Genomic DNA, 15119 nt, shown 5'->3' on the forward strand with positions numbered 1-15119 from the left:
ATGCTCTGGGCCTGTGGCCACAGCTACGAATCAGCATGAGCATTTGGCCCAGAAGGCTGTCCCAGGGCAACCCCCAGGCTCCGTGGAGAGTGGGCCCACCCAGTCAGAGCCTCCATCTTGGAATTTCACCTGGAAAGTCAGGGAGAAGGAGGAGGCAGCCGAGGGAGCAGAATTTGGACGGTTGCGCGGAGAGACAGGAGCAGCATGCGGGGAGCTGTGACAGAGCCGAGGTTATGAGTCAGCAGGAGCTGGGAGGGAACAGCTCTCCTGGAGTGGATGGCGCAGGATTGTCTGGAAATAGCAGGGAGCGGAGAACGATGGAGGAGATTAAAATGAAGAGCCACGAATTCCTCCTGCTGAAGAGTAACAGATACCCTCAGCCCCAGGCTGCCTGTGATTCATGGATTCATTCATCGTTTTCTACCATTTGTGTTGAGCACCACTACGTGCCAAGAATTTCTCCAAGCGTTAGACAAAGGCGTGGCCATCATGGAGTTTCCAGTCCATCCAGGGAGGTGAACAATAGGTATTTTTAAGGGTCAATAACAGGGAGTCCTAAGTCCTGGGAAGAACGTAGAGGAGGCTGGGAACTGGTGGGGGCAACCAGCTTTTAGGAGATGCCAGAGCACCACGTAAAGAGGAGGGAGCCATGTGACTAGAGCAACAGGGCAGAGGAGAGACCTCTGAAGGCACGGCCAGCAAGAAGTCAGGGATGGCTTGCTCTTCAGGGGTGACCAAGGAGTTCATTGTGGCTGCAGAGGAGCGAGCAAAGGGGCACTAACAGGACCAGAGGTTGGCCCGGGTAGGAGGCCCATTGCCGAGGGCCTCAGAAACCAGGTGAAGGACTTGGGATTTCACTGTGCCTGAGTTGGGAGCCACCGGGGGACTCGAGCCACCTTCTTATTCAGTGTCTTTCTGATAGATCCAGGTGCTTTGTGGTTTTTGTTCTTTTCACAGCTAGCTGCCTCCCTATCCCATAATAGCCCATTGTTGCCCACAAGACCCCTTCACCCAGAATAAGTTTTGCTTACTGGTAACAAAAGAGCTTGTTCTGACGGCCACCCTGAATTGGGCTGACGACCTGCCAGCTTTCCTTCCTTCCTCCCAGCGACATGGTCCCAGCAACATGGTACCCCAGCAGCCTGTATCTGTTTTGAGGCCAGCCGCTGGGTTTCCATGCTCACTCTTCCCTCTCCTCGGGATAACTTCCTCCCAAAAGCCTCTTGTCACCTTTCTGTCCAAGGACAATCTCATTCCCCACTTGTCAAAAGCCATCTCATTATCACCTGATGTGAAATTAACTCTTCTTCCCTAAACTCCTGTTTGGATCATCTGTGGCTGCATAACTAACTACCCAAAACTTACTGCTTACAAATGACAATGATTCAGCTGGGCTGTGGGGCATGCTTGTCATCCCAGTGACTCCGGAGGCTGAGGCAGGAGGCTCACAAGTCTGAAGCCCTAAGCAATTCAGCAAGACCCTGTCTCATGAGAATAAAAATGAAAAGGGCTGGGGATGTGGCTCAGTGGTAAAGGGCCCCTAGATTAAACCCCTGGTACAAAAGAAAGGGCCACAATTTAATGTCTCTTACAGTTCTGTTGGCTTGGCTGGACATGCTTGCAAATCACAAAGTGTGGCTGGGCACTGGGACAGCTGAAGTCATCTGGGGGCGTGGCTGGGCTGGCCTGGCCAACTCAGCTCACTCCTGCAATGATGGTTGATGCTCACTGAGGTGTCGACTACATCACATGTAGGGGACATCTCTCAGAGTGACAGCTTGCTTCCAAGAGGGAGCGCCCCAGGGAATGAGGAGCCCGATGGTCTAGCCTTGGGAGTCACCCAAGGTCACCACTGCTGCATCCTGTAGGGACCAGATCAGTTCCAAGGGAGGGGAGGGAGATGCCATCTCTCAGTGGGAGCAGTGACGGTGAGTCTGCGCTGTCCTCGCTGCACCACGGTGTTGGTGGTGCCTTTTCCATTATTCCAACCACAGTGGCTGTCATCCTGTGCCTTGTGTGGCAGTTATTTACGTGTCTGTCTCACAAGATTTTAAGCCCCAGATGAGACACTGTCTTTTATTTAATCCAACACTTTCCCTGTAATAACTACAGAAACAACAAACATTAATGAAGTCTCTCCGCTCGGCATGGTGACTTCATTTAATGTTACCCATGATGGCTTCTCATCTCCACCCTGAAGGACAGACGTTAGCTCTGTTTTACAGATCGGGAAACTGAGGCCCAGTGAGTCAGCCTTGCCCAAATCCACAAAGTTCATAAGTGGCAGGGTCAGGATTTGAACCCTGTGTTCTATTCTTGCTCTTCTGCTGTCTCACAGTCTTGGCCCTGTCCCAGTCAGTTTGGGCTGCACCACCAAATCACCATAAATGGGTGGCTTAATAACAGAGATTGATTTCTCACCATTCTGAAGGCAGGACGTCCAAGGTCAAGGTGCTGACAGATCCCACGCCTGGCAAAGGGTTCCCTCCCTGGTTTGTAGACGGCCATTCTCTCCTGGTAGTTTCACCAGGCAGAGGGTGAACGAGCCCTTTCCTGTTTCCTGTTTTTAAGGGCACTAATCCAGGCCTGAGGGCTCCACCCACATGACCTGGTTGCCTCCTAAAGGGGCACCTCCCAATAAGATCACGCTGGGGATTAAGGCTGCCAAAAACGGGGGGGGGGGGGGGGGGGGGAGGCGTGATACACACAAACATTAGTGCCATAGTAGACGCGAAGGCGCAAGTGCACAAGTCACTCTGCACTGGCTTACTGAAGCGTCACTGGGAGGAAGAACAAAGAACACAGTAGAGAGAGCCAATGGGAGCGTGGAGTTATCAGCCATTGCTCCAGGTGGCCGCAGTCAACACAGCGTCCAGAGGTTCAGTACTGAGCACCCTCAGGCAGCTGCTAGACACAGTGCATGGGGTTTGGAAGCTCCGCAAGGAATGGGAGTATTTATAGGATCTGAGTGCCTGATGCAAAACTTTCCTCCAAAATTCCAATTTTCTCTCTGCCAAGATAAGTGATGGAGGCTTACAGTTCATGTAGCACATCCACCCAGGGCCAGGGCCTAACCACTCTGAATTTCTGGCCGCCTCCCTCCTAGCGAGAAGTGAATCTAGATTTACTTGCCATTAGGAACAAGCGCCATCTCCCTGCTTGGTGAGATCGCAGTTTTAGAAGATTCTGTTTTTATCCTGAGAGTATCAATCTGTGCACACAAGGCCACTCTCTGCAAAGAAGGCAATACTAAGATAAGTGGAAACTTCATATCCAAGGAGATAGCAAATACAATTTCAACATGTTTTACATTAAACAACCTCTTCTTCTCCTGTCCTTTTATGAACATTCGGGCATTGTTGGGTAGAAAGTTGGAGAAATAACTTCAGTTCTGCAATGTAAATTGGAACAGTTTGTACAAAACTAGAAGCATAGGTTTTTTTTTTTTTTCCCCCCACTCTCCCCTGTGGCTCCCACACTCAAGGATCACACCCCGCCCCTACCCACACCATTCCTGAAGGACATCATTTGTGAATAGTGGCCCTGTGCTTGGACATTACATAACAAGCGTGTCTTCCGTATTTAAATGGCATTATGCAGCTCCTGTGCATCTTGCGGGTTAGGGAAATGCTTCTCTGCTCAGTCTGTTCAGCCAACATTCTTAAGTCTTTACAGTCAATTCTCCAAGGCTACTCCTTAGCCCCCAGGAGGCTAAAATGGTATATCAACTTGCTAAAAATACTGCCTCAAGACCCTGGAAAGTCTGCAATGATGGAATTTTGCCAAGTACCAGAGGAAATCCATTCTAAAAATATCAACGACTTCTATATTTAAGGTCAATCAAAAATGACCCCTGGGTTATCTCAAATGCAATATCATCTCACATGGACTGTTGGTCCTCCTGAAATGTTTCTGTGGCCTTCCCTTCTCTGCCACCTACCCCATTGGTCATTCTCCATGTTGCAGCCAGGGTACACTTTAAGAAATGGAAATCAGGGGCTGGGGAGATAGCTCAGTTGGTGGAGTGCTTGCCTTGCAAGCACGAGGCCCTGGGTTCGATCCTCCACCGCCAAAAACAAAAAAAGAAATGGAAATCAGATCACATGATCCTTCACTCAAATACCCTAAAGGCTTCTCAATCACTCTGAATCATGTTCAGACATCTTACTTCGTCCTGGAAGGTTCTAGGTAATTTGCCCCTGCTTCCTTGCCACTCAGCTCCATCTGTTCTCCCACCACACAAGTTTCCTGCTGGGTCTTGAAACCTTCAAGTCTGGCCTGGCCTCTGGACCTTTGCACTGTGGTTCCCTCTCCAGGAAGTGCTCTGGGTTCTTGGCCTGGCTTTGCCGGTTATTTCAGCGTCTGTCGAGGTGGTACTTCTGCTGTGGTTCAAAACGCATACCAAAAATAATCCCCACTGTGAAGCGTTGAGCGGGTAGGCAATTAATCTGACTGTGGTATTCAGAGGTGAAGCCTCTGGGAGGTCATTAAGACTAAAGGAGGACGTAAGGGTGGCCCCTAATCCAAATGGACTGTGGCTTTATGAGAAGAGAGGAGGAGAGACCTGAGCAGAGATGTTCTGCTTTGCTGTCTGATGCTCTGGAACCCCGCAGAGGGTCCCCACCAAGAAGAGGACCTCACCTGGTGTGGCCACCCAATCCTGAACTTCCTAGCCTTCACAATCATGAGACTGATAAATCTTTTCTTTTTAATGTTGATAGACCTTTATTTTATTCATTTATTTATATGTGGTGCTGAGAATCGAGCCCGGTGCCTCACACATGCCAGGCAAGTGCTCTACCACTGAGCCACAACCCCAGCCCCGCGAAGAATCTTTATTCTTTATAAATCACTCAGTTTGTGCTATTCAGTTGCAGCAACAGGAAACAGAGGTTGATTTCTTTCTCAATCATGGTGCCATCAGAGGGCCATCCCTGGCCACAGGTCTGAAGGAGTCCTCTCCCCACTTCCCTCTCTAACCCTCCTCTGCCTCTTATTCCAATACTCTAAAGCTCCCCTGTAACCGTCACTGCTGTCCCTCACTGCAGCAGGTGAGCACAGCAAGTCTACCTCCCTGCTGTGTCCCCAGCATCTTGCAGAATATGCCTCACATAGTAGGTGCTCAACAAATATTTGTTGAATGACTACAGATGCTTATTTATTAAGAGACAAGGTTGCATGGGGAGACACCAGGAAACAACCTCTCCTGGGAAGGAAGGAGAAGTCCTGCTCCTCATTAATTATTGAATTCTCTTCAAAGCTCGGGATTTCGGGAAGGTTAAAAATCTTCTTTAACCGCTTGTTGCAGCTACATGCTCTCAGGCCTAATCACAGCACCTGCGATTCTAACACTGCTCGCTGATGCCTGGTCTTCCCGTAGGATTAGCACAGGAAAGCAAGCATCTGCACACTGTTACCATTGGCATCTTTTGAGATTTTAATTAACAGAGATTTTTTTTTTTTTTTTTGCCTTTCTCATTCACGATCAGGATTCTGAATAACTTGTAAGTGGGAATTTTGTCACTTACAGGAGGTTACAGAAGGGTGTGGAGGGCTGGTGAGGGCTGCCAGGGCTGCCCAGGGGCCTCCCACCCCACCTGGGAAACTAGGCGTGCACCACGGTTGTGATTATAGGCTGCAGTGGATAATGGACTTGTTGGGACTTCTCTGCTCACCGGACATTTCTTTTGGCCTGCGAGACCTTGGTGCACACGGGTCTCCGAGTGTTCAGCAGGTGAGACTGGCAGGCAACAGCTCACTTTGGCCTTTTGTCAACTGAGCACCTTCAGCAAGCATCTGGGCTTCCTTCCAGGCTACCTTAGTGTCCTGATCCTCAGCAAGCGATGCCTGGGGACAAGTTTTCTGTTCAAAATCCAGATTTGTCAGCATACTACAGTGATACAGTCACATCAATGATTATAGCACTTCAATTCACAACAACTAAACTATGGAACCAACCTAGGTGCCCTTCAACAGATGAATAGAGGAAGAAAATATAACACACATACACAATGGAATATTACTCAGTCATAAAGAAGAATGAAATTCTGGCATTTGCTGGTAAATGGATGAAACTGGAAACTATCATGCTAAGTGAAATAAACCAATCCCAAAAAACCAAAGGCTGAATGTTTGCTCTGATAAGTGACTCACAATAAGAGGGGGTGGGGAGATGAGGGTTAGGGAAAAATAGAAGTACTTTGGATTAGACAAAGGGGGATGAAGGGAAGGGAGGGGGAATGGAAATAGGAAAGACCGTAAAATGAATCAGACATAACTTTCCTATGTTTATATATAATTACACAACCAATGTAATTCTACATCATGTACGACCACAAGAATGAGAAGTTATAATCCATATATGCATGCAATGTCAAAATACATTCTATTGCCATGTAAACTAATAAGAACAAATTTAAAAATGCAGATTTGCAGAAAGACAGATCCAGGTTTAAGGCTTACTGATTTATTTTAATCCTCTAAACCTCAGTTTATCTATAAAACGAGGATGATGGTCATAATTTAGCTTACAGATTTTCTTGAGAAGATTAAGTGGGATACTGCATGCAGTTTTAGAACAGTAAATATCAGGTATTTTTCTTTGGTCAGGTGATTTGAGTTCAAGTTTGTTTGGGACAACTTCATAAGCTCTTGCCTCTTTGAGACTGTTTTTCCTCTATAAAACGGGTGTGATACCTCCTGTGGTTGTAAGCCCATGGACTGAATCTTCCAGATACATCGTCAAACACTGTACAAACGCTAGCAAGCCTACCCCTGGCTATGATGTTAAGTCGAATTTTTCAAATAACCAAAATATAGGCATGTTATCTGTCTAACTCATAAAAAGAAATAGAAATATAGGATGAGAAGGACTGTACACTAACAGTGTTGGAATTTATTTTTTTTAAAGCAGAAGAAACAAATAACTTTCAAATGATTATTGATGAATGACTGGACTTCAGTCCCTCGGGGCGAAATATTTCCCAGTTTGCTTAGAGTAGCAAAAAAGAGGGGAAAAGGAAAAAGTTCTGATAGTTATTTCAAAGCTGACTCCCCAAGGGAAATTAAACCTGAGTCATGGGTTATTTTTCATAAAACCATAGTAAAAACTAACAAGTAAGAAACCAGTGTGGGGCACATCTCGGTGGATTTGGACAGAGCTCTCCTAGGGCGGGCGCCCGGGGCACATCAGCATCCTGCCACCCATGGCCGGTGGGACCTCAGTGTATCCATGACATGTCCATAGGCTCGCTTGGTCCCGGTGACACCCACCAGCTACTCCCTTCCCCAGCAGTTATTGATGCAGCCACGAGGGTCACAGAGGCAGAAAAACATTTTTATATTGCAGCAGCAAGTCACCGTGTGTAAGTCATGGATTCCATTTTTATTTTTCGAAAATTACTCTGAGTACTTTTCCAGAAACTTGATTGTGTCTAGCCTCACGTATTTCGGGCCTGTGGGCAGTTTCAAGGGTCAGAGCATTTCTTATTTGAATCTCTCTGGTACCCTTTTTGGAAATAGAACCCTTCATTTCTGTAAGGAGCCCATTTCACAGAAATCTGATCATTCTTCCCCCTTCACATGACCCAGCACTGACCAGTTCACCTACTCTACCCATAATAACTTGCCCATAATAACTAGTTCTGAGATAGACACATGATGGAAGTCAGGACCTTTCTTGGATCTTTTCCGATGTTGCAATAAAAAAGGTCATCTCCTTCCCCTGGCGTTGCGAGAAGGGGAAGATAAGGACTGCATGATAGGTCTGTCCAAGAGACGGAGGGAAAACCCATTGTTTGGATTCTGGATCAAGCCCTGCCTGAAGCTAATGTAATAGGGCATTAAGCAAACCATGGCATTGAAATGGGGGTTCTGCTACTGCACACTGAAAGCATTTATGAGTCATATAGTTAGATTTGCTTAATATGTGTTGGGGTTGTTTTAAACCTTGAAAAATTAATATAATGAAATGAATATGGTAAAAAAATTTTAAAAAATAGAGGGTAGCAAAGCAAGTATAAATTTGGAATTTCCTTTTAAAATAATACCTCCCATTTACTGAACACCTACTATGTGCCAGAGATTTTATTTATGTGATCTTGGCTTCTCACTATTATGCTTATTGCATTGTAGCCATTTTAGAGAGGAGGAAACTGAGGCCTAGATCTGCTAAATGACTTGCCAAAAGCCACCCAGGCAGGAAATAGTGGAATCAGGATTTTGTACTCAGGTTTTTTACCCAGTAACCCATGACACAGATATTGCTTGTTCATTACTTCAGCACTAAATGGACATTCGTTATTTGCCAGGCAGGGTGCCAGTCCCTGGAAATGTGAGATGAAGAAAATAGCACTCATCCTTTAACTGCTGTCAGTCAAGGAGGTCTAATAGGGTCCTTATTACAGGCTGAATTTTGCCTTCCCCAAAAAGACATGTTGAAGGACTAATTTCCAATACCCGTGGATGTGATCTTATTTGGAAATAAGATCTGTGCAAATGTAATAAAGTTAAGATGAGGTCATTAGGATATGCCCTGTGTTAGTCAGTTTTTTGTTACTATAACAAATATCTGAGATAATCAACTTATAAAGAGAAAAGGTTTATCTTGGCCTATGGTTTCAGATGCACCAGTCCACGATCAATTGGCCCACTGCTTTGGGCCTGTGGTGAAGCAGCGCATTATGGAAGGAGTCAGGGGTGGAGCAAACCATTCACCTCATGGCCAGGAAATGAAAGAGAGGAAGAAGAAGGAACCAAGGTCCCACTATCTCTTTGGAGGGCACATCTGAAGACAGCCCTCTAGGCTGCACCTCTTCAAACTTCCACAACCTCCCAAGAGAGCCTTCCCGGGGACTGAGCCTGCAACGCAGGGCCTTTGGTGAGCATTTCAGTCCCAAACTATAGCAGACTACTCCAATGTTACAAACGTCCTTTAAGACAGGGAAATTGAGACCCAGGCTTGAGCGCCACGGGAAGACAGGCAGGGTTTGGAGCAAGGTATCCGCCAGGCGAGAAGCACCAGGGATTGCTGATCTTCTCCAGAAGCTGGGAGAGAGGCCCTCACAAGGAATCCACCCCACAGGGCGGCTGTGGGGCTCCTAGTCTCCAGAAATGGAGCAACCCCGCTGGTGCTACTGCTTCACAGCGGCCCCAGGAAACTCCAGTCACCTACCCTAGGCCTCCGGAGCCCAAGCCCATCAAGATGCAGCCGTCCCCAGACGACCTCTGCATTCAGGGTCCCCTCGCAGGTGGCATTCTCTGGGCCACAGTCCCCTCCGCCATCAGGCTGCCAGGTCCCAGAGCACCTGACCCAGGACCTGCCCTACCTGACAGCTGTTGCCTTGGGTCACGCCCTGGCCCCAGTGGCTGTCCGGGTCCCCCTGTTTGCTCTGGATGTTTGGACAGCAGGTGTGTGGAGGCAGCGGGCAGCGAGCACCAGGGCGTGGCCCTTTCTCTAAATTCCAAGGCTGACCTGTTTCCAGGACACGGTCTCATGATTTCTCCTCTGTGATTAATGTGGACGCCATTTCCTGATGTACTGTCTTAATAACACGGTGGAGGCAGACACACGGGCTCTGGTTGCTGACGGTGACAGCACTTTTATCTGACCAGCCCTCACCCGATTCCTGCGAGTTAGGTAGGTAGCGGAGATGCAGAAGCAGCGAGTGAGGGGAAATAAAATCTGAATTAATCAGTGATTTGCCTAGGGTAGTGATTAGCTACAGCTTGGACCTGCTGCCTAGCATTTTAAGCAATGGCCCCACTTCCTTTAGTTTTCCACTTTCTTTTGGGTCTGGTAGAACTCTCCTAATAAAATGCATTCACCTGACGATGTGTTTGGAGGGTAAAATGCCAACTCATTAAAAATGGTGAAGTCCCCAGTAGCTAAAGCTTTCCCTGTGGGTAAACTTAAACTTTCCATACTGTCTAAGGAGGGGGCAATGCCACTAGTAATTATCCCCAAGTGGGTGTCCTCCTGCCAATTAGACCATCGATACCCCCAGGGTAAAGCCCCAATCTTGCTGTCTTGGATAATTTTAAATAACTTTTACCAGCCTGCTGGTTGGCTTCTCTAAGTATAAGAGTTGAAACTGGGTCGTGATGTCCCTGGCATGCTTTTATCAGGTATAATGATTAAGAAGTTGGGCTTTAATGTTTGGTGGTTAGACTACCTGGATTAGAATCATAACTGGCTGTTTGACTTTGGGGACTCAGTTAACCTCTCTGAGCTTCAGTCCTTTGAACTATAAAATGAGCTGTTAGAATGAGTCAAGGGGATTATGTACCTGAAGCACTAAGCATTCAGTAAAAAGATAACTATTATTACCAACTGGTGACTGACAGAGCCAGCACTGGCTCAGGTTCATCTGCCTCCGGAGCCCAGGAAGTGGCCCTTTGGGGAGCTCAGAGTGATTTCTGCTAGGTTGCTCCTAAACAAGGAGCTGGAATACAGGGCCAGTGGCCATGTGCTTGATGTGGCTCAATCCTTCCACAGCTTCCCAGACTGAGGTCTCTACCCCAAACTCCCACCTACTCGCCCCAGAGATCTAGGGAACACCCTTGCTTCTTAGGAGGGAATAGGAACTTTCTAAACTCCTTTCAGGTCTGTCTCCTGGGGCCAGCTGCATGCCCGGGGAGGTACAGGTGACCGTGGTGGTACAGGTGACCGTGGTGGTACAGGTGACCGTGGTTTCCTCTCCTACCTGGACACAGGTTCCCAGCTCCCCCCATGTGTCTCGGAGGTAGCCTAAGAGAGTTCCCAAAGCTCCAGGCTTAAAACAGAACTGTTGCCCTTCAGCTCTGGAGGCTGGGGGTCAGCAGGGCCGGGCTGTCTCCACAGCTCCAGGGAGGGTCCTTCCCTGTCCCTTGAGGCCTTGGGTGTTTCTCAGCCATTGGATGCCTCTCTCCAGGTCATGATCTCCCACTGCGGGCCTTCACACCGTCTGCCCTCTGCGGGTGTCTGTCTGTGTCCACATTTCCCCTTTTCATCAGGACACCAAACAGACTGTCTGACCATAGCCTCATTTTATCCTGACTTCCTCGGGAAAGAGTCTGTCTCCAAGTGAGGACACTTCCTGAAGCCCTAGGGGCTAGACTTCAGTGTGCTTTTTGGGGGGACACAGTACGACTCAACACCACCAACCTGGCTAAGCCACAGACCTGGAAACTGGGTCAGACATGATCCTAGGGGTTTCAGACATGATCTAGGAGTTTTAGGTGAGACTGACACATAACCCAGTAGCCCCTGAGTGAAACCAATGATCCTCCACCACGTGGCTGAGCCTCAATAGACAAAGATGGGCCTCCCCAGGAGAGGAGGAAATTCTGCCCACAGATGGCCTCTGAACTTGAACTGAAATCCTGGGTCGCATCTCTGCCCTGCCAGCCCACCCTGCGGGTTTCCTACAGTCAGTCTGCACCTGCAGTTTCCACAGCCGACCACAGATCAACAACGTGTAGGAAAGGAACGGCTTTGGCTCTGGACATGTAAGATTGTTTCCTTGTTACTCCTTCCTAAATAATACAGTATAGGGACTATTTACGTAGTATTTACATTGTACTAGGTATTACAAGTAATCCAGACATGCCTTAATGATGGAGAGAGTGGGCAGGTTATGCAGATATTAGGTCATTTTATAGAAGAGACTTGCGCCTCTGCAGATTTCTGTATCCCCGGTGTAGATGGAGTTTCCTGGAACCAGCCCCCTTTGGGTATCTGTACACATTCTATTGATTTCATTTCTCGGGAGATCCCTGACTCATATAGCATCCGGTGGTCCCCGTCACCAGCGACCCTCCTGCAGGCCCAGGGCCCTGGCACTGGTGCTCCCTCAATGTCAAAGCCACCACAACCCCATCTAGACCTCACACAGACCTGGGGCCGCCTCGAAACGCATCTTGCTGTCAACAAACTATCCATCAACCACCAAACGGTCATTTCTGAGCCCTTAATTTTTATTTATCCCCTCAGCAAGGGAAGGTTGAACGGTTTGGTCTCAGTGTGAAGTACTTTGAGAGGTGATGGGGAAGAAATGAGAAGAAATTCCTCAGCCTCACAGTTCAGCCGACCCGGAGGCTGGTGCTCCTCGGAAGCCTGGGAGGAGAATCACTGTCTTAAGTCTTACACAGAATGCGGCAGCATCTACCACGCTCTCCGTTATCCGCTCCCCATCACTGCCGAACGAACTCCTCCGAGCTGGAGTGGTTCAGAATTCGACTGCTGTTCGTGGTCCTGAGGGTCAGCAACTTGCTCTGGAATAAACTGGATGGTTCTGCTTGGTCTTTTCTGGAGTCACTTATCCCCTTGGCAGGATACTGGGAACTAGACGGTCCAAGATGGCCTCGAAAGACTGGCAGTTGGCACTGGCTGTTGGCTGGGCTTCTCTCCCTGTGAGAGTTCTCATCTTCAAGATGACAAGGCTGGGCTTCCTTACCTGGGGGGCCATGTTCTAAGAGCACAGGAGTGGATGCTGCAAGACTTCTTAAGGCCTAGGCGCAGAAGTTGCCAAAACACCACTTCACTGGCATTTTTGGTCAAAGAGCCTTTGGAGATTCTTGGCAAGGGGAAGAGATCCCACTCAGTGGGAGGCAGTGCAAAACCACACTGCAGAGTCATTGGAACACTGGCCTGAGCATTTACGACAGCCAACTTTGCAATCAACGGCATCCACTGTGCAAACGAAGCCAGGGAATGGAGGAGGTGAGTGATGTCCGGATACATCCTTGGAAGTGATGGACACCAGACCCATCAGACCCAGAGATCAGAGGGGGATCTGGGAGGGGTGAGGACATGGTTGTTTATTTCACAGTTGATTGAGCACCTGGCAGGGAAGGTGTTTGGACTCTGCCTAATTCAAAGTCTAGTGTATACATTTTTTCCTGCAAAATTAGATATTTGCCTCATCTCTGTTACTGCACAGCCAGAGGCATCTGGTAGGGCCTGCTAACTTATGTTCTTAGATTTTCCTTGGCAGAAATGAAATTTTTTCCCTAAGAATTTTTTTTTTCTCCTCTCTAAGGCTGAGCCTTTGGTTTAATACTGGGGATCTACAATTCATAAATTCCTTTTGGTTCATTGTTTCAAAATGAGACATTTAATAGATTGCAAAGACTTAATAAGGGTGCCGCTTAGTCACCTAATGAAGTTACTGTACATGTGGTTGACAGGTGGTAATTTATTATTATCCTTGTTCCTGATAAGAATCATACAGTACACAGTGGCTGTCTAATAAATATTAGCTATACTGACACAGCAGTGGAAGATGATCTGTCCCTTTGTGTCTCACCAACCATCCATAATATGTTCTTCTACTAACACTGCACCTATTTTCTGTTAATTTTGTCAATTATACATAGAAGGGAGCTATAGCTGTGTGTCTTTATTATTGTTAGCCTAAATGATCTAATTTATCCTGCTGCCGTGTTTCACTCAGCAGAGTAAGTCACAATATTTTTCTGTCCCTGCAGTGAAAGACTGCAGTTAGTTGATCTCACTAACAAGGGATAATTATTAGCTTCCTCAAGAACGTTCCCCTGTATGCATTACTAAGCATTCCAGAAGGATTAATATTTCCATGAATGTTGGACAAGACGCGGTAGCAGCACAGGGAGATAGGGCTGTTTTAATATTTGTCCTCATTTCATTTGCATATCCATCACTGGTAATTTGTTAATGCTGCTTGGGTTTCAGCCTGTCGCCACACCGAGAATTAATGCACCTCCACCGGCTGAGACCCCCAATACCAAAGTGAGCACGAGGCAAGTCAGAACGTCACGTGGTTCTGGCCGTCACCAAGTTGGTATTCAGGAGCAACTTCTTCGCAGGGTGATGCTTTTTCTGAAAAGTGAGCAGTGAAATGGCAGATTTGAAGCACGGTTCATTGACGTTCAAGGGTTTCTTCCTCAGATGAGCAGAGCTGTTCTGGCACTTGGAATTGCACAGTGTTTTGTTTGTTTGGTTATCGTCATTGTTGGGAGCACGCAGAGGGAAGGCAAGGGGCTTAAAATTCATCAGAGGATGGCTTCGAGTCAGAGGCCCGTCAGTGGGGGCTGGGAAGGCTTTGACTGTCAGCTCAGGGTTCGAAAGAAAAGAGAACTGGGAATATCCATGTCCGTTTGGACATAATTGTACTGGACATCTTAACCAACCCACATATATGGCTGTGTGGAAAGCATTTAATTATTTTAATATATTCCCAGTGAACTTTTCTATTTAAGAGAGTTTTAACCCACAAGGAGGCAAATACTGATACACTATTAACTTGAAGTTGGAATTTGGCTGTTACTATGAAACATTTATGAAGTATCTGGTTCCATCGTTCATGGGTTCAATTTCATCAATCAACAGATAATTACTGAAGACCTCACGCTGCCAGATGCACAGTAGTCTGTAGGACCATCGGGGGAGCTTGCAGTCTAGAGGGGAGACAGACAAGGAAACCACAGCTTCCGCATGGTGGGATCTGTGGCAGGGGTCAGCAGGGAGGTCCAAGGGCGGTGGGGTGGGGCGTGTCTGGAGAAGGTGACTGCTAGGTGAGGCCCCAGGCACAGTGGAAGCGAGGCTGGAAGTGGAAACAGAACCAGGCTCTAGAGTCTGTGCAGTAGAAAGCACCAGAGGCTTTAGGTTTTAGAGGATTATTTTGCTTGCAGGGGATGATTAGGGAGGCACCTCTGGGTGGGTTCCCAAGACCCTGAATCTGAGCAGGCCTCTTCCGTGGCAGGTTCCCCAAGTCGTGCTCTCAGGCACCTTTGAAAGTGCTGGGGAAGCAGGGTAGACCATGGAGCTGTCTAGCCTCAGCCTGGTCCCACGGGAGCTCTGGAGCAGGCACGGGGTCACAGATTTGCCCCTGTGCCCCTTTATCAGGCAGACAAGACTGTGAGCTGTCCCCAAAGCAGTGCCTCCCACCAGTTTCCAGGTGAGCAGTGCCTTTCTCCCAGAGCAAGTCTCCAGAGAGGGGAACAGCTGTGAGCTATTAGCAGGTGACAGTCACAGCAGGGGGGATGGGTGCAGGAGCCCAGAGGACTGCCAGCATCTACTTCTGGAGGGAAACAAGAGCGGGTTCAGTTTGGGGGCTCCTGATATCCTCTGCATGGGGGAGATTGCTTTCCATGGCTGAAGA

At 47.9% G+C, this 15119-nt stretch overlaps 1 long non-coding RNA gene across 1 annotated transcript; it reads left to right on the forward strand.

Annotated features, from left to right (window-relative positions):
• Nucleotides 1-11014: 11014 nt before the first annotated feature.
• Nucleotides 11015-14654, forward strand: LOC306669498. The gene is made up of 3 exons (XR_013766135.1): nucleotides 11015-11487; nucleotides 11972-12700; nucleotides 13691-14654. It is a non-coding gene; the product is annotated as an uncharacterized lncRNA (long non-coding RNA).
• The last annotated feature ends 465 nt before the right edge of the window (nucleotides 14655-15119 follow it).

The sequence above is a fragment of the Sciurus vulgaris genome (assembly GCF_902686455.1).
Source record: "Sciurus vulgaris genome assembly, chromosome: 9".
NCBI classification, from domain to species: Eukaryota; Metazoa; Chordata; class Mammalia; order Rodentia; family Sciuridae; genus Sciurus; species Sciurus vulgaris.